The sequence below is a fragment of the Narcine bancroftii genome, chromosome 10, assembly GCF_036971445.1.
Source record: "Narcine bancroftii isolate sNarBan1 chromosome 10, sNarBan1.hap1, whole genome shotgun sequence".
Taxonomy (NCBI): Eukaryota; Metazoa; Chordata; class Chondrichthyes; order Torpediniformes; family Narcinidae; genus Narcine; species Narcine bancroftii.
The window spans coordinates 80,123,808-80,143,633 of NC_091478.1; the positions used below are offsets into that span (position 1 = coordinate 80,123,808).

Genomic DNA, 19,826 nt, shown 5'->3' on the forward strand with positions numbered 1-19,826 from the left:
ATTAGCACATAGAATGAAAATGATTGGGAAAAAAAAACTTGAAGGTACATGAAGAAAATTACTTTTACACAGTGAATGATTAGTGTCTGAAATGCACTGCCAGGGGTGGTAATGGAAACAGATTCAGTACTAACATTGATAAGGAATCTGGCTAAGTGAAAGGAAAGGATCCACAGGGCTCGAGGGAGAAGGCCTGGAAGTGTGACTAACTAGATTGCTAGCATGGACTCAATAGGCCAAATGGTCTGGTTCCAGATTGTAATAATTCTGTACATCTGTGAGTCATACTGTACCACAAAAAATATGTATCCCTTTGTTCCTTATTAAAAATGGTATCTCAATAAGATGAGACCTTTGGTGAATTCATAAAGATAATATATGAAAATGTCTTCATAATAGCAAACATACTCAAAGCACAAAGCACATCTGGAAATATTTCAAGTGAATTATTTCTTGAACTATTTTCTTAATTCATTTCAACTCTTAATGGTGAAATATTCCAGTGTATCAATCCATTAAAGCATTTCATTTTCTGTCCAGCTGGTTTCAAAAAGCACAACTCTCAGATTAAAAAATAATAAATATAATTTGAATGTATTTTAAATTCATCTATTTTCACTTGGACATTTGGAATATATTTGCATTTCATTGAAAAATACAACAGGAATATAATTTTTCAGTTTTTCTGAGACCACTGATAATGAAGAGTTATTTATCTGTTGTTTACTTCAGTCGTGCAATCCTTGAAAATTAAACAGTTCTTTTAATTGGGGATTTGAGTATTTAATGTGATTGCTTAATTATTTATGTGGTGAACTATTTTTATCCTTTTATTTTCTTCATACCTCTGCACAATCTTAGATGATTGGAATTAAATTTCTTCAAACCATCATCTCAATTCCTCTGTTTAGCCTCCTTTAGGGCATTTTTCTCCATATAATTTGCTTTTCGAACTCTTGAATCCTGTTTCAAATTTTTAAAGGCTGAAGCATTGTACATTGCAGAGGAAGCAGGATTTTTTTCTGAGAGTCAATGAAATATCAACTCGTCCATGATATGTGCCTATTGTGAATTTTTAAAATATCATTCGTATTCAAATGCTGAATTCAAAAATATGGACAATAAATGTAAATCTGGCAGCACTAAGTAATAATTTGAGCAAACGGTTGGGTGTAAGCCATGGCTGAGTAACATTGAATATTCGACTATGGTTTTTAATAGTTCCCACCTCTCATTCCCTCACCTCACAGAAAAAAAAGAACCCTCCACGTGCTTTTGCAAGCTTGAGATCCTGATCCAACCCTATCGTCAACTTGATATTCCCCAAAGTGTCCGTCAACTATTATACTTCACTTTCTGACTGCAGGTCATAATCCAGGCTGAAACCTTGGTCACTGTATCTGTGAGGCAGCAGTTCTATTAATTATGTTCAAAGAGGGTTTGAGATCCTACTTTACTTAACTGTGAAAATTGCAATATGAATGGGAAAGCCTTTCACTAAAGAGTCACTGCAGCAGAAATATTCTGCTATCTCCTACCACTCGTGACCCATTTTCTGAAAATCCGATTTTGATTCGGTGTGTTGTGTTTGCGAATGAGCCACATGGAAACCAGGGATGTCAATGTAACAGCACAAGAAGACATGAAGAAAGCAACCTGATGGAAGCCTCTCCTGGGAAAATCTCTTAGTAGAATACTTTGAGTGTTTATGCACTTTAACAACAGTTGATGGAATAAAATTTCAATAATTATAATTGAATGCTTTACTTCAACAGTTTGAGTGCAGTTAAGTGATTCCATTGAATTACATATTTACAATGGGAGCATTTCTGAAACACATTTGCTGGGATAAAGCCATTCAGGGTGGTTTCAAAGCTTCTGAGGACAGGGACCCCAGACATTCAAAAGCAGTGTTTCTGGAAAATTAAATGCCCCCAACCACTGGTTGATGGAGCACATTTTGCTGTGGTATGTGACTGGTAATGATGAGGACCTTCCTTGATTTCTGTCACAATGGTGCAAGATATTTCAGCTGAAGGTTCCTGATGCCTAACAGAGGTCCATTTTCTTACATTTGCTCTATTCATATGAGGATGTTTCATAATCATGAATTCATAATCATAATTCATTTATAAACCTTGCACATTTTGTCTCCACAGATGCAGCTTGTCCCACTGGTTTTTTTTTTTCCTGCAGTTTTGTTTTTTGTCTAGATACCAGAATTGGCAACTTCTCTTTGTCTTGACAAATATCTGTCCTTTAAATGCCAACTGGTAACTAGTTTTACTTTACATTTTGATAAACAGGCAGTCCCGTGTTATGTAAGGCTCCATTCCTCAGAATTGTCTGTAACCCAATTTTTCTGAACATCAAAACTTTACCACAGTAATCTGTTTTGTATCACTCTGTAGACTTGCTAAAGTTCTTTCCTTTCAATGAATAATCACTCTAATATTATTGATAATTAGTCTCATGGAACATATACTGTATCCAATTATAAATAAAAGCCAAAAAAAATGTATTGTTATTTTATTAAAAAAAATTAATTAAATAGGTAACCACTACACCAACTGTGCTAATATTTTACTATATTCTGTAGGCCATGGAGAGTGTGCATTAATGGCTACTATGTTTTAAACTTTATACTTTGACCATGGCTGTTTCACCCTAACACAGTAGTTGCAATTTAGCCATGATACCCAGCTCTGTTTAAACCAGGGCTCCCAAACTTTTTAGACCATTGACCCCTTCATGGATTACTTGATCCTTCATCAACCCCCAGGCATGGTGTTGGGGGTGGGGGGGGGGGGGCGGGGTGCTGCCAAAGGTACAAACAACACATACATCTTTCTTCTATGCTCAGTCCATCCTCCCTTATTCAAAGGCTGGCCAAATACAACATGGCCACCACTGTCATAGGGGCTATTTCCCATTGATCCACCCCTGCTTTCCACCGCAAAAGTTCAATCGATCCCACCCCTATCGTTAACAACCCCTTTCGACCCACTGGCACATCAACCTCTTGGATAGTCCTATCAACCCCCACAGGTCAATATCAACCACTTTAGAGGACTCCTGATTTAAACAGAGCAGCAAGCTTTTAAGAGCCATTGTTCTCACAATTACTTGACCTTCACCATTCTTTAGTTCCTGCAGAAAATTTGATGGAAATTTAGTTCAATTATTATAATGAACTTGGCGATTCAGGGAGAGGTTAGTGATTCTCTCCACAGCACAATACAATGATAGTGCAGTGCTGAATTGCCAATTGATAGGTTTGCTGAATCAGCCCTGTGTGCTTTGACTGCTTCACTCTATTTCAAAGTTAACAAATGCTAATGAGGAAAGTTTTACAAATCCTTCAAGATTAGAGGAACATAAGTAAACAAAATTGAATAGATGCTACAAATAAAGGCAAGTGCTAGAAAAGGAACAAAATGTTCATGTAGATGGACATGTAGCTACCAGATAAAGTTTACAATTGACACTGAGTATTTCATTCTTCCAACATTGAATGCAGTGTTGGGCACTACCAGTTGCCCCATTAATCACAGAGACAAAGAACGATAGGCTTTATTACACATGAGACTGCTGGCCTGGGTCAAGGGTAGGGAAAATGAGGAGAGGAAGAGGAGACTCGGCATTTATGGTCTGGGTCACAGGGAAGGAGTCTAGGAGAGGATGTCATCAGGAGGGCGGGCCAGCCTGTGCCTGTAGTGCATACAATCGTATCATTACATGCAGGCATTAACCATTTGGTCTTGTGAACCTGTTGAGTCATTCAACATAATCATAATTGATCTGAACTGGGCATCAACTCACTCCACTTGCTCTTCCCCATAACCTGTGATTTATGCACAGCCTGTGCCTATGCACAGCGAAACCCAGAGAATGCAGGCTTGGGTTGATAAGTGTTAAGGAATGAAAGTGCGCATGTCCAACAAGAGAGAGTCTGATCAGGTACCTTTGAGGTCCACTAGCAGTCACCATGTCTCAGATTGTCAAACAGAAACTGAAGGAAAGGGCAAGAGAATAAACTGATTATTGATTTTGCTTTAACCAGCTTGTAATTTTCCATCATGGTAGCCCATGGTTGGACATACCTTTAGTAGCTTTGAAGCACTTTATGTCCTCTTGGCATTGCAGCCATGGGTCTGCAGTAAAGTGGAGTGGTTTATCATGGTTATCAGGCCACTGGAAGAATAAACTGTCCCTGCCCATCTTGATGGCCAATTGACAGTTGACTTGTCAAAGGTTTTTACCAATAAAAAATAATGAAGAAGCAAGCCACTTGACTTGCCTCTTTAGTGAATGATGGTGAGCCTGTTCCAATGAATGGAGCTGTGGTGAGAGGCTAAGGGAGCCAGCTACAATCAGCAACAGGCCATTCATTGCATCATGGAATGCTGTGGACTGAAAAATTAGATCAGCAACGACGCATGTTCCTTGTTCCTGCGCTGCATCACGCAAGAGTAGAAGTCTGCGACCATGGCTACTGAGTGCTTCTCTCTGAAGTCACTGGCCAGATGTCGGAACAATCTAAACCCATTGCTTCACCTATTTAATTAATCTAAGGGAAATGTAACTGAAACCCCCCAGTTAGAGTTATGGCATTGAGTTGTAGAGTTCTACAGCACGGAAAACAGGCCCTTTGTCCCAACTTGTCCATGCCAACCATTTCCCTGCATTTGGCCTCCATCCCTCTAACCTTTTCTATTCATGTGCCTGTCTAAATGTTTTTGGAATGTTACATGTCTCCCCACTTCTGCCATTTGCTCTGGTGACTTGTTCCATATACCCACAACCCTCTGGATAAAGAAGGTGCCCCTCCGGTCCTTATAAATCTTTCCCCTCTCTCCTTCTCTATTTTTTAGATTCCACAACCCAAGGAAGAGGACTATAATATTTATCTTAATTTATGCTTCTCATATTTTAAAAACCTCTATAAGGTCCCCACCATCTTTTACAATCCAGTGAGAAAAGCCCTAGCCTTCCAGCCTCTTCTTATATTTCCACCAGTCCTGTTAACATTCTCGTTTTCATCTTTCCGATGACTGTGAGTGTCCAAAACTGCACTCAGTACTCCAAGCACAGTCTTACTATCATCTTGGTTTGCTGTAACATGATGTCTCTGCTCCTGTACTCAACAGCCTGACCAATGAAGGCAAGCATGACAACTTTTAATTTTATTTTTCTTTAAACGTAGACATGCAGCATGGTTACAAGCCCTTTCGCCCATCCAGCCCACGATGCTCAATTGCATCCAATTGACCTACAACCCCTGTATGTTTTCCTGAAGGATGGGAGGAAACTGGAGCTCCCAAGGAAAACCCATGCAGGCACAAGGAGAATGTACAAACTCCTTACAGACACCATGGGATTCGAACCCCAGTCCCGATCACTGGTGCTGTAACAACATTACGCTAACCACGCCACCTTTTGAAGGCAACTTGTGGACTTCTGCCAAAGTAATGGTGGTAGAGCAGGAAAAGCTCAAAAGAATTTTTATGCCTTTGTGAAGTGGTTTAGACAGTTAAAGATTCAATGCAGCAATCGTTCCTTTCCTTATGACCAGGCCCTTAACCTAGAGGTGTCACAAGATTGGTTAAAATTTAAAGATCATGCAAGAGTCTGTGGAGGTGGAAGGTACTTTTACAACAGTTTTGCTGATGAATTATGTCTGGGGTTCAAACTTTTCAAACAAAATTCATGGACATTACTCAGTTTCATGAGTTACGAGAAGATGGAACATCAGGTGGCTTTTCATCTTCCTTATCTTTGTAGAGTGGGAGAGTTACACTCTCCATGCCACCATGAATGTGTTAGCTGTCAAGCTTATCTATGCTAATCGCACTTGCCTGCATTAATTCCTGTCACTTCTATGCCTTACCCATTCAAGTACCTATCTTAATGTTACTATTGTTCTTGCCTCCAGGACTTCCTCTCTGCTCATTCCAGATCCTATCTGCAGTCTATTTGAAAATGTCACCCCTCAGAGTTAGCTGAGAATTAATTCAATTGGAGAAGAAATTTGACTTGTTAATGCCAATCAAGCGGCAAAGGGTTGTGGGCTCCAGGAAAGTCTTAAAGAGTGTTAGAAGTGTGTGTTGGCTGTCGGTGTACATTGGAAAGTCAATCCTCTACCACCAGGTGAAACCTGCAAATATAAATGGTTAAATAAAAAAGAGAATATGGCTTCAAACAGATCCTTGATGGATATGACAATAATATTCACAATGATTTATTTAAATGTCGGGGGCATGCCTGGGTGTGACTGCCTCAAGTGGTTGAATGCCAAACTCTGTATTACCATGAAAGCTATGCAGGTAAAACTTCCAGCCAAAAAATAGATAATGTGTAGGTGTGTAAGCTTGTAGGTGAAATTTTGCACCATGTGGTTTGAAACTCCATAAAATGGCTTAGGGCCACTGACTCTCTTGCGATGTTCTCATATGATTTATCAATCAAGCATCAGGCAAGTTGATAACAACCATGTAACCATATAACTGTGAAAAGCATGGTGTGAACCACACTGTGCTTCACCAATTGCCAGGACAATGGTGAAACATTAACTAATGCTGGCTTAGTCATTTATAATAACACTTTGCAAGATGCCATAATTAACTTCCTCTACTAGGACCTGTCAGGCCTGTTTTATTGATGAGAGCACTAATGCACTCTTTTGCTGACCCCCTCATTTGTCTGATAGTTTTTAACTTAATTTAGTACTTGGGAGCTTTCAATTAACAGAAACAGCTGCGGCCTGGCATCAAATGGGCTGTTCCTCACTAATTCTGCGCTGCATGGCTGTAAAATACGATACAATGTTATGTGCTTTGATCTCTCACTCTGGGAGCCCTGGTAAGGGAAAATTCATTATATTTTGCATCAACTTCTAGTCAATTCATGTTATTAGTTAATGTCTTTTGGGCCATTATATATGAGCTGTTTAAATAAAAAGAAGTTTAGCAGATGTTTTGTATTTACAATGAGATTTGCATATTTTGATCTCATAGAGTGCCAAGGATTTCCTAAAGGTTCCACAGTTGCTCCGTCCACACACAAGTGAAGAGTAAGTGGTACCCTGAGCATTGTTCCTGAGGATCTACTTGAATGCCATTTATTTCTGATTTTTAAAATTTGCATTTTCTGTCTACTTATGCAAGCTCCAATCCACACAGTGGGACAGCTAATGGAGCATTAGCACAAGGTCAACAGCTGAGGTTGATTTGAATCACTCCACCAACTACTTAAGCTTCTGCTTTTTCGCCTAGAACAGAAGGGAAAATATGTGCCTCTTTAAATTCTTCGTCTGCTGACCAAATTGCACTTGCTGTTGGTGAAAGTTGGTGACGGCAGGTGTCAAATCGAATAATATTGACCCTTCATCTCATTCTCATTTTTCCGCAGCTTGTCCTTCACAGGGGAATTAAACCCGTTTCCCAAGCAGATTCCCTATTTAAGGCCACAACATAAATATGTCAACAATCTCCAAGATTGGAAGGTTGACCAGGATAAAATAAGCATCTCTCAAACTCCCAATAATCTAGAATTCTGTTCCGATTCCATTTGTGGCCATGTCCAAAGGTATGATTTCACTTCCCAAATAGAAATAATGGACATGTTTTAATCTTACTTCATCTTTTATATCCATTGCCTCAATGTTCAACTAGTGTGTAACCATAGGCAAAGAATTATACCGGTCCATGCATGGTGTCTCGTGAGTAAGAATAACTGGATGAAGACTGCATCGCTGTTAGCTTCAGTACAAAACCCATGCACCTGCACAACAGTTGCTTTCTTTAAAGTTGTACACCAAAAGCCTATTACTGAAATAAGATTGAAGATTCAATTTATTGTCAGTGCAATATTACACAAAATTTGTTTTTGTTTGCTGTAAGCCAGGCAGATTCGCCATTGACAAAAATTGCCTGATTTACGGTCAGAGAAAGAGAAGCAAAAGAGAGCCCCTCAGAGTCACCAAGTGTCCATGGTTTTTCCTCCAGTTCTCCTGCAGACCCTGCAGCCACGCAGAGTCCTAACCATCAGCAGCCCGAGCTCCAGATCCGAACGTCTGACACAATTAAGAACCCTTTAGTGCTCTTGCATCCCAGTTCTGATACCTGGTACACCTTCAGCCAGTCTTGAGCCAGTCTTGAGCCAGTCTTCAAATGAGCCTACTACTGCGTAGGCTGCTCTGGAGCAAGCTCATTCTAATTCAGCAGAGGTTGTCTGCTGCTCGCTGCACAACCAACCATCATGGGGATACAGACAAATAGGAAGAAGGTAAAGGAGGGGGAGGGTGATCATCAAGAAAGTCCTTCAGCCTAACTCTACATGAATAACTCATCCAAGTGGGATTTCAATAACTGCCATCCCAATTACTCAACTCTTCCAAATTTTCCTTTGCTGCTCATTCCCAGTCAGCCAAAAATTTCAAAATAAATGCTGCCATGAACATTCCAAAGTAAATTTAGAAATGAAAAGCAACCTCATTAAATATAAAGGTCAACTCATCATCCTTCTGAATTCCATTACTCTCTGGCTTCCATGCATTTCAACTCCAGTGGTACTCCAGTGGCAAAGCTGATGAATGGCTGTTGACTTCAGTGGAAGAGAGAGCAGGTAGCCTTGGGCCTAAAGAGCCCAGTTGTGGACTTCACTGTGGAGGATGCCTGGCAGATGGACATGAGGAAGAGAGTGAGATTACTGACTTTCTGAGGAGCTACACCATATCTTTGGTCCATGAAACCCCTGCTACTGATGAGGGGTGGGGGAGGGAGAGGAGAGAGAAGGTCTGCCTCAGTGATCCTAGCCAACTGTTGCTGAGCAGATTGCAGAGCCTCTGTCACTCCATGTAAGCTTTATAATTAGTGATTCACAGCCAGCACTTCAGCACTCTGTCATTTCCCCAGCAGCACTCTCTTATTTGATTCGTGTAATGGAAGGAACGACACCCACTGCACTTTGGTTGGAGTCCACAAACATGCAGACAGAATAGAACAATGATTCACCCAGAAATGATTGATCCTGAGTTACATGCAAGGGCAATGCTAATGCACCTCTTTTGTGTCCCTTTAAAACAGATAAAGTTGATAAATTTTGAGTATTAGAACATGACAATCAAGGAAACCTGAAGCCTTGTGTTAAATCAGTGTTCCGCTCCTCCAAACTCATTGAGATTGAATGAAAGCTTTGGAGTAACATCCCCAAAGTACTAAAGGCCATCAATGGCCTTTTGTAACTGAACCCATCAAGATCTTCAAATGAGACCTTTGCAGGAGATCTGTTCAAACTCTCTCTCTGCTTCCTCTATTTGTAGCCTTTGGGCAAGCTGTGCAAGCCTATTTCCATGTTTCCCTCTAAACTGAACCGGCATTTAAGATGGTGTCAGTAGGTGTCAAATTTAACAATGGTGTCCCTTCACCATTCTCTTCTTACTCTTCCTTTACTGCCAGCCCAAGTAGCAGTTTTTGGATCTCTGAAATGGAAAAGAATAAGGGTAACGTTGTGGTGCATGTGATGAATGGGCAACTGCTTACATCATTTTGTGTGTGTGTGTGTGTGTGTGTGTGTGTGTGTGTGTGTGTGTGTGTGTGTGTGTGTGTGTGTGTGTGTGTGTGTGTGTGTGTGTACTTCAGGGTACCCACAGTAGCTTCAGACCAATTTCTGGCCACAATCCTGCTAGTGACCTTCAAAATAATGTCAAATCCATCCCTTCCATGGGGGTTAAGGCATGAAGCCTCCTCCTGTTAGATCTTTCAAGTCAAGCCAAGTTTATTGTCATCTGATTGTACAAGTACACCCTGTCAAAACAGCATTCTCCGGTCCTTGGTCCGAAACACGCAGATATACAACCAGACATAACACACATACAGACAAAAAGTACACATACAGGACAAGTATTTTATATCTGCAAATAAATGAATATTGTTTTGTACATATGAGAGTCTTAGATGGTTAGTGTGGACCATTCCTTTGTCTACTCTGGCTTCTGTACCTCTGGCTTTATGTTGAATGCTCAAAATCTCAGTAGGCGTCTTGCATTCTGTTTGGATGGTCTGACTATCATGGATGAATTTAAACCTTCAGATACGAGTGTGAGACTTGGAGCTGTTCTGGGTGTGTGGGAGAGCAGTGGAACATGGGATTAGCAAGTATGAATACTCATTGATGGTAGTTGTTGGGGAGTGAGCAATAAGGATGTGGCAAATTGAGACTGACATTGCAGTTAGTGAGATTTGGCATTTGAAAATGGGGCTGATAAATAACACTGACAACAAAAATTTGGTTTCTTGAACTTTTTTGGGTGTATTTTATGGATTTTGGGCTACTGATTACAACCTTAAAAATTTCCTATCACATACGTTTTGTTTAGATATAGCAAATTTTTGTGATTTCCTGTCATATTTTAAGTTGACTAGTATATCGTCCACAAAGCAAGCTGTTTTGCTTAGTTCAAACATACACTCAAGGCATGTTCAAAGATCTCCAAGTGAGGCCGGAAAAAAATAGCTTGGAAGGCATTTAAAAATGTTGTTGAGAATTTTCTTGGTAACTATAGAGCACCAAACCAAATCCAACTATTTGACATCATGCTTCAAATGTTCAAAAACCATGAGGTGCAGCATTTCATTGAAAATTTATTTTCTGGATTCACACTTGGACCTCTTCCCTGGTGCAGTCATTGTGATGAAGCTAGGACATCGCAGCCACTGTTCCCTCTAAGCTGCACACATGCACACACATTTTCCCAGCAGTGCACAAAGCAAGTTAATGCACGCACAAGAGCTTCCCTAAAATAATGTCGTCATTAATAGTTTTAATTTTTTCAAGTTTACGTTTGCACAAGCATCCAGTATGCACATACTTTCGTCACAGGAAAAAATTTTGCACAACTTACGATTTTTGCACACCCTGACTCCTAAAAAAAAATGACCACGACCCTGGAAAAGCAGAATCAGGGCAACTGAAATCCATTAACGTTGGGTGATTATTGTTGGACACTGAAGTGAGAGGCATCTGATGCTGAGTACAACTGAAAATCAGCAACAAAATAGTTTTAGGTCAGTTGAACTAACACAATGTGTCAGCGTCATTATGCAATTAAACAAGCTAAATTCAAGAAAAGTTTATGTTTCTTCAACTTCCTATGTGATGCAGCAAATCTGAAATTATCTTTCTGTTCAGCTTGAAGTTGTCTATCATAATTCCCAATTTTTTTCATGATGCAAATCTTTAGTTTAATGGATGTGCTGGCTGAAAGCATCAGAGCTTGCATTCACCCATATTACTTGTTTACATGCTCAATGTTTCCCAAGTCAGAATGACCTGATCTCCAGAATCTATGCTAATCACAATGTACCCTCCACTTCAAAGTAAAGTGGTACCCCATGGCTGAACTCCCTCTCCCCATCCTAGCTACCAACACTTGTTCCTTGGTGGCTCTGCAAGCTTACGTTTGTGAACTTTGACCATTCAGGTGAGGATGTGGAACTTTCTAGATCGAGACCTTAGAACTGCATGACTGTCACCTATGTGATTATCTGATCTCTTCTGAGCATACTTCTGGAGGGTCGCTTCAGGCCAAAAAAATACATCCCTCCTTCTTTCCACCTCCTCCATTGTGACTGTGCCTGACAGCTTTTGGAGTTTGCTCTCACCCGAGTTGCATTATTCTTCAATGTCGCCTATATTTCCCATAGTAATCCACACCCAACATTAACCATAATGCATCTCCTGTTGCCAGGCTAACTTTGGAATTGACGATTTTTGAGCTCATTGCAAGGTAATTAACGTTGTGGTCAATGCTGACTGAATAATGATCTCACTGGAATGTGAGGGGTGCTTGAAGTTGATGTTGACCATTTCCACACTTTACTGCCTCCAGATAATCACGCATCACAGTATTCATGCCAGTATTTCAGTGTGTTGCATTTTCCCCTCTACTATATTTAGCAACGGAGAAATTATTGGCTAAATTTTAATTCTCTGAAGCAGAGGAATAGCTTGGGGGTAGGGTGAGAGTGGGGTGAGGGTAGGTATACCAGCAAGCAGCAGATCTGAAATTTTCTGCAGTGAGCCTTTTCCACCAGTGTTGTTGTAAGGCAATCATAACATTAACGTACTATTTTCGGGTTTCAAAAGCAATTCGGCCAAGCAGGCACAATGACAGAAAGCACAATTTAGCCTGGCTTTGCCGTTTAAAATTCATTGCTAGCATGAAATTTGCTGGATCTTAGCAGAACTAGCTACATAGTCAAAAAAGTCGGGCCTGCCAAGGCTATAGCAAGATGAAGTGACTCCTCACTCACTGGCTGTCATGCCAGAGGCTCTAATGAGCCACAGAAAGATCATGTTCCCTGTTTTTCTGAAGGAGAAACCTGTCAAGGTCGCCAAGCTGTCTTTGTGGACCCAGAACAGAATAGGTTTTGTTCCCATTCCTGGATTTGACTCATAAGCAATTTAATAATTTTATCAGATCAGGCACAATGGAATGTTCACCTGGATCCCAATGCACATGTTCTACACATTAAACTGCCTTCATAGACCAGGAAAGGTTGAAGAGGCTAGTCTTTTGCCCATAACAATAGCACTTCAGAGTGGAGAGTGTAGACAGCTTTAAGCTTTTGACCTGGATCACCTATATTGATGTGGTTGTAAACAAAAACATACTAACACCTCAACTTCTTTGAAGCCTAAGGAAGTTCAGCATGTTCCCTCATGTCTCTCAACAACATCTTCAGGTGCACCATTGAAACCATACTTGCTGGATACATCATATATAAATGGGAGCTACTCTGCTTCAGATCTAAGAAGTTGCACAAGATGTTAGAATGTAGCTCAGAACATTGGTCCCCTCCAAGGACTCCATCTACACATCTCCCATTGCCACGGAAAAGCAGGCAACAAACTAAAGGGCCCACTGCACCCTGCACACACTCTCTTCTCCTTTCTTCCATTTCGAGAGTGTGAAAGCACAAACCGATTGGCTTCAAGACATGTTCTTCACTGCAGCTACTAGAACCGCACAACAGTGCTCAAATTAATTTTCATTGTGTCTCTATATTCTGTAATTGTACTTTTGCTTTTGTTTTAACTTTATATAACTGAGTTGACCTGTTAAACTTGCAGTAGAATCTTCTCACTGTACCAGGCATAATAGGATAAATAAACATATTTTCCTCAAATTTTAAATAGGCTCTAGTATATCACTTCTCATACCATTTCACATCGGAGCTGTACATAGCCCTCCCTGCCTTGCTGATGTCTCTATCTGAACAGCCATCACTAAGATTCAGCCTCCTCATCTTTCTGCAGTGTCATGCCTCTCCCTCATGGTCTCTGGTCAGTTACCTTTTAGCCTAAATAAAACTCAAAGATTGGAATATTTTTGTGTGTTGGACAGATGAGGTGTGCCTGTTGCTTGGGCTAATTAGCCTTTATTTAAGTGGTGTGTAGGTTTGGCCTTCGGATGTTGACCAGTATATTATTCCAGGCATCCAAAGCCAATGCTTATCCTGCATTTCTCGCAATATCCTTCTCTTCTTCCTCCCCTCTGCTCCTTTCTGTTCCTACTATTCTTCCAAGAAGGCACTAGACCCTCTGCTGTCGCATAATATTGTGCCAACTGCAACATGACGTCATCATCCTAGAGGCTCAGGGTACTTCATGGATAGTTTGGGTATGTCCAGAGTGTAAATGTATTTGAAGCATATCTTCAACACTTCAGTTTATTACTTATTGGTCATTGGTGTCTTTGTCTGCACTATTTCTGTATCTCAATGCTATGAGTTTTCTCCCAGGTTTTAAGGGACACAATTGGAAAGCAAAGAAATTGAAAGTGCTGCGGATCTAAAATAAGTACAGAAAATGTTGGAGATATTCAGCAGGGCCAAAGGAGGGAGAAGTGCAGTGAATGTTGAGGTTGAATTTTATTGCCAGATCTGTCAGCTCATTAGTCAGTATCCACTGCCACCCTCGTCAAGGTTAGGTTTTATAGCAAGTTCCAGGTGGTTTGTACAACCAGCAGATATTCTGTTAAAACCTCTGCTTACTGTTAATATTGCTCCTAATGAGTGCAATTACTAAATTGTCCCTTTTAGAGGGTTTCTGCATGCAATCTGACATGCTGACCAGAAGCAGAAGACAATGGATTATCTTCACTCAATTGCCAACCCCTCGGAGGAGTTAACATTCAGCTCTCAGACGTAGTCATTGAGGAAGGTCAGCGTCATTTTTGGTTGTTAAGCTGTTTAATTTGGATTGCATGTAATGTTCTGTTGAATAGCTTAATTTACCATAAGTGGCAGATTGCCATACAAGAATAAATAACACACAAAAGGTTTGGCAGTAACTACATGTGGTTACCACATTGTTACTGTCAAAATATCCTTAATGCGTGCAGACAGGAGATTCTGGCCTTTATTTACAATGAGCACATTTGTTGCCAAAACTGCCTGCTACTCAGTCCTCTCATTTACACTGCATCCTTGTTATACAGGACTATTTGACTGGCTTCCAGGTAACATGCTATAATACATCTTGTTTTCCCTTTCAAATGATCCTCTTAATCTCCCCCTTTTGTTTTCTTTTCATTTTGTGTGCTTTTAATTCTATTGGCTCTCAGCTGTGCAACCCATTTTCACTCCAACTCTTGAGTGTACAGTTACCATTACATCCCCTTTGCTTCATCTGGATGTTAGCCACAAGGCCATCTCTCGTGGATAGTTACAAAGATAACTTGTTTCAGTATTGGGTCTGAAAGTGCCTTTTGAAGTTTTTCCATGAGCTTTGAGAGGGAAAAAAAAGTAGAATTTAATTAAAATAACAGCGTTCATACTGCTATTGGCAAGCAAAATGGCTAATAGAATATGTGAGGGCCAGAATTAGAATGGTTGTCTGCACTTCAGCATTTTCATATCAACTTTATACTCACTGAACACTTTGCTAAATACTTATTCACATTTCACAAATCTTTATTCACTTTGCTACATCTTGTGTTCCAATGATGAGATTGTACTTACCATATAGTTCCTTTTAGGTCACCAAATAACTGCGAAACCAGTTCACAATTTTTAAAGAAAATTCTCAAGCGATAATTTAATGATAGGGTTATGAAAGGAGGTAAAGGTTTCTTGTTCCCTGCCTTTCAGTAAACGTTAGTGTGGCCATTATGGAGTGAGCGTGAGTAACATTCAGTTTTAATCTTTGGTTCCTTCGGTGATTCCTCCCACATTTTCAGTAAATTAGTATTTCTGAAAGCAAATGAACTAAAACAAGGGGAGATTGAGATTAGAATTTTTAAGATGCTAACTGAACCATGTCCACTGCAATCAAAAAGCTAATTGTTGTGAATATTCCAAGACTGTAGCATTTATTATGTGCTTCACATTTTATCAATTTTCTGGCATTAATGTGATAAATTTGCATCCATAAGTATTACAGTGGCAGCCTTATCTCTCATAGTTGAGTGTTTGAATCATGGCTGCTTTGTTCTGACTGCCTTTCAACATATTGGATCAAATACCAGGGCAAAAGATAAGTTTACTTTCAATTATTTTTTTTGGTGCTCAGAAGTAATCCCTTAGACAACTTTTTTCTTCCTTTCAGATAAAATCCTGCTCAGGCATGCGTTAAAAAGCAGCTTGTAAGGTACCTCGTGTTACTGAAGACTAGATAAAGGAATCGTATTTTCAGCCAAAAGCAGTGCTCAAGCAGTCTCGTGGAAAGAAAAACGCTGGTTGGCCTAAGGCATGTGTGTGCACAGGAGACACTCCACATCTCTCAGAAGATGGTGGGTTCTGTCTGAGCACAGATGCATTTTGTTCTCCTCTGAGGAAATGATGACTACATTATCAGAAACAAAGCTAAAATAACAGGGCTTCCTGAATAGTTTCTTTTGTCCCTTGTGCCTCTGCTATTCCAATCACTTATCAAAGTTAGAGATTTTTGCTTTGTAAGCTATAACTCAAAAATCAAGTGCAGCTTATTAATATGAAAGTACCAGGCTCCTGTTTATTACATGTAACAATGTAGAATATAACTGTTTAATATAAAGATGACATTTAAATTCCACTTAGTCTTCAGATATGAATGATTTAAATGAATAATAATTTACCCCAGAGTAAAGCTTCCTTCAGCCTGCATTTGAATGTATTGAAGTTTTTCAGGTAATCATTTTTTTTCAGAGGAACCAAATTGTGAAGACATCTGTTATGTTATTAATTTCACATAAATCTTAAGCTCCTCGAGGCCCGAAATGAGGCTTCATTCAAGCTGAATTAATGAAACATGATTGTAAGTCCCTTGCATGGAAATGCTGTCATACAATATTGAGTTGCCTATAATCACTGAGTAATCTTATGGGCTGTCGAGGGAGCATTAGTTCAAATCCCTCCATAAAACAACCTCAGAAAATATCCAATTCAAAATCTTAAACTATATCCTGAAAGATTAATATCAGATAAAATTCTGCAAAATAAATCATAAATTCCCAGTAAAGGATTCAGATGTTTCCTGCAAAAGTATCTAGTTTAGTGTAATGAATGATAAGATCTTGCCACACAGAACTATTGACCTTAAATAGATAGATGCGTGTGATTAATTGAAATCTGCAGGCTCATAAGATTTTAATTACTAATTTTAATGTTGTCATTTTGTTAATCACAACATGTTACACCGAATCAGTAAATTTCAGCCACTTCTGTAATAAAATGAATGACTTTCAAACTTTAGATTATGTTCACATCAAATCTGTATTCTCAAAGGAACTGCAATGTATAAAATAGAAAATATTTATTATCATTTGAATTCTGGATGTAATAGTGAACATAATTGTTACTTTTATACAGTTTTCATGTTGCATTGTGTGATATGTAAATAGTGACAAAAGCAATTATTTTCTGAAAAAGTTAAAGCTGCAAATTTTCCCCTGACACTGCTTCAAAGGTTAATTTTGATCTGTATTTAGCTATAGCCAATCAGATGTAGTCACTAGAGAGGCTAAAAAAAACTGCAATAAAAACTATCTGTGTATATCCTCTCTTTAGCTAATCCTGAGTCCCAAGGGCATTATTAACATTATCGTGGAGAGAGTGGTTCTTTAATGTTGGTTTCGGATGCTTGATTCTTACTCACCTCTGAAAATCCAAGTCAAAACAAATCTGGATTTTACAAGGCTTGACTGTTTGATGGGCAAGGTGATGGTGGTAGAAATAACCAGTGCATTGTAAAGATAGTGAAGGTCAAGGCAAGGTTTGGGTTAGGGGATTGGAGTCGGTTAGGGGATTGGAGTCGGTTCCGATTTAATTCCACCAAAAGTTATTTATTTCATATATTCAAGAAATTATTTATTTTGATGTGAGACACTTGTAACCTACAATTTTCACAGCCATATCATGTAAGATAATTGCTATAGTTGCCTTTCTCAAATTGAACATAAAAAGATATATCTTGGAATATAATTGTAATTGCAATATATGAAGCAATATTTTTCTTTTTGATCATCTTATCCAGATCATAAAATAGTTTGTATACAGTAGGTTCACCAATTGTGGCCCGAGAAGGGAAGGTGAGGAGTGGATGTTTCCCTAGTTTGCCTTGTTTTGAACCAGACTTCAGTCTTGGAATAAGGAGTCAGCTATCCTGGTCAGAGATGTGAAAAACAATTTAGTGAATCTTTGGAATTCACCGAACAAGTGGTCATATTGCTGAGATGGAGATTAATACCTATTTAGGTTTTAGGGGAATCAAAAGATACTTGATTGCAGGAAAAGATACTTTGGTGAAACATCAGCCATAATCTTATTGAATGACAGAGTAAACACAATAAATTTAATGGTTTATTCTTGCTACAGCTCCTTCTGTATCGAGAAGTTTGAGCTGCTTCAGTATTTATTCATTGTTAAGAATGAAGAAAACTTTATGTTGGTCATCAAAACCCTCTAATGTTTTCAAAATGTTCTGTTTATGGAAGAAACTGGATTGGCTACACTCAGTATTTGTTCTAAGTACAATGATACTCATTTATCCTGGTTTACAAACCTTTAAATTCCTTGATTTTTTTTTAGATTAATATACATATCTTTATTTTTGAAGACTTCCTTTCAACTACTAAATAGGTACATTCTAGGCTGGGTCCATGATGGCATACATGCTTTCTAATGGTGGTGAGTGAAATAGGGGTATGTGGGTAAGGCTACGGGTATTGAGATTGCAGTGTTCCAATATTCTCTGCCAATCCAGTGAAGCAGGTCTCTATAATGTGGGCAATTCTGGCTGGGCACTAAGAGAGACCACTTCGATCAAAAGCAGATCAGTTTCTCATTGCAAAGACAATCTTAAAATCATTAAGGTCGTTTCTATGATCTCACTTGCATATCACTTTGCGTTTCTCTGCACATAATGAATCTCAATGACCAGCACATCCTGGTATACATGATGTCAATATTTAAAGCAAGATGCATTCAACTTTGGCAATGAATCCAAAGTTTTTAAGTTTACAAATCATATTTCTTTTCGGCACCCTTTTTTGCTTGATGGTCTTGATGGCCGTGTATCAATTTTCCTTTGAAAATGGCAAAATTTCACTTTAGGGGAAGGAAAATCAGAGATTGAAAGAAGTGACATAATGTTAAGTTGCACTTTAATGTTACTCATTAAGATTATACAACGTTCAATTCCCTTTGCAAATCCTTCCGCAATCTGCATGCTTCAAGATGTAGGTACCATTCCTTTCCCTCCCTCCCTCACCCCACCTTCCCATTTATTCAACGTTCAATCTATAAGATACATTAAACCCGTTAAACAATGTCGTCACTTAATAAAAATAAACAAGAAATTTTTGTCTTTTACTTTTACATACTGAGTCAGTTCATTTCATTGTCTTCTCCTTCTGTCATTTTAGGTGGTGGAGGTCCATGGTAGGATTTCTCTATTGTATTTCATGTACGTTTCCCATATTTGTTCGAATATTGTGATGTTATTTCTTAAATTATATGTTATTTTTTCTAATGGAATACATTTATTCATTTCTATATACCATTGTTGTATTCTCAAGTTATCTTCTAATTTCCAGGTTGACATAATACATTTTTTTGCTACAACTAGGGCTATCAGAACAAATCTTTTTTGTGCTCCATCCAAATCGAGTCCAAATTCTTTGTTTCTTATATTACTTAGGAGGAAGATCTCTGGGTTTTTTGGTATATTGCTTTTTGTGATTTTATTTAATATCTGGTTTAGATCTTCCCAAAATTTTTCCACTTTCTCACATGTCCAAATCGCATGTATTGTTGACTGTATATATTCAAGAGAAAAAAGACTGTATGTATTTTGGTCCATATGGTTTATAGTGTGAAAAATTAAAAATTAAAAAAAAAGATGTAGGTACCATTCAGGCTTGGGCTGATAAATGTCAAGTTGCGTGAATCCAGCAAAAGAGGGCTGAGTCGTTTACAGAAGCCCCTCATCATCAACATCATGGGGAGACTCAATGAGACCTGCCAGTGGATCAGCATTTCAGTTATAAAATCAGGTTGGAAGCTGAGTTAATCATCCCTGCGTACTGTCACCATCTACAAGGCATGTCTAGAAGCATGGTTTTGTCTTGAAATGTCAACTGTCCATTTTTCTCCATTGGGCACTGCCTGACCCATTGACTTCCTCCAGCATTTTGTCTTTTGTTCTGGATTCCAGCATCTGCAGTCTGTTGTGGCTCTATTTTCCTGGATGAGTGGAGCTCTGAAAACTCTGGAGAAGTTCAATGTCGTTTGTCTTGACTGGCATTCATTCAGCACCACATTTATTCATTTCCTTTATCAAAA

General features: G+C 39.0%; 1 long non-coding RNA gene across 1 annotated transcript in view; it reads left to right on the forward strand.

Annotated features, from left to right (window-relative positions):
* Positions 1-17,898, forward strand: part of LOC138744831 (uncharacterized) — a 173,080-nt gene extending 155,182 nt beyond the window's left edge. Inside the window, exon 6 of the long non-coding RNA XR_011345782.1 lies at positions 15,613-17,898. This is a non-coding gene — a long non-coding RNA (uncharacterized lncRNA). The remainder of the gene's footprint in view (positions 1-15,612) is intronic.
* Positions 17,899-19,826: the final 1,928 nt, after the last annotated feature.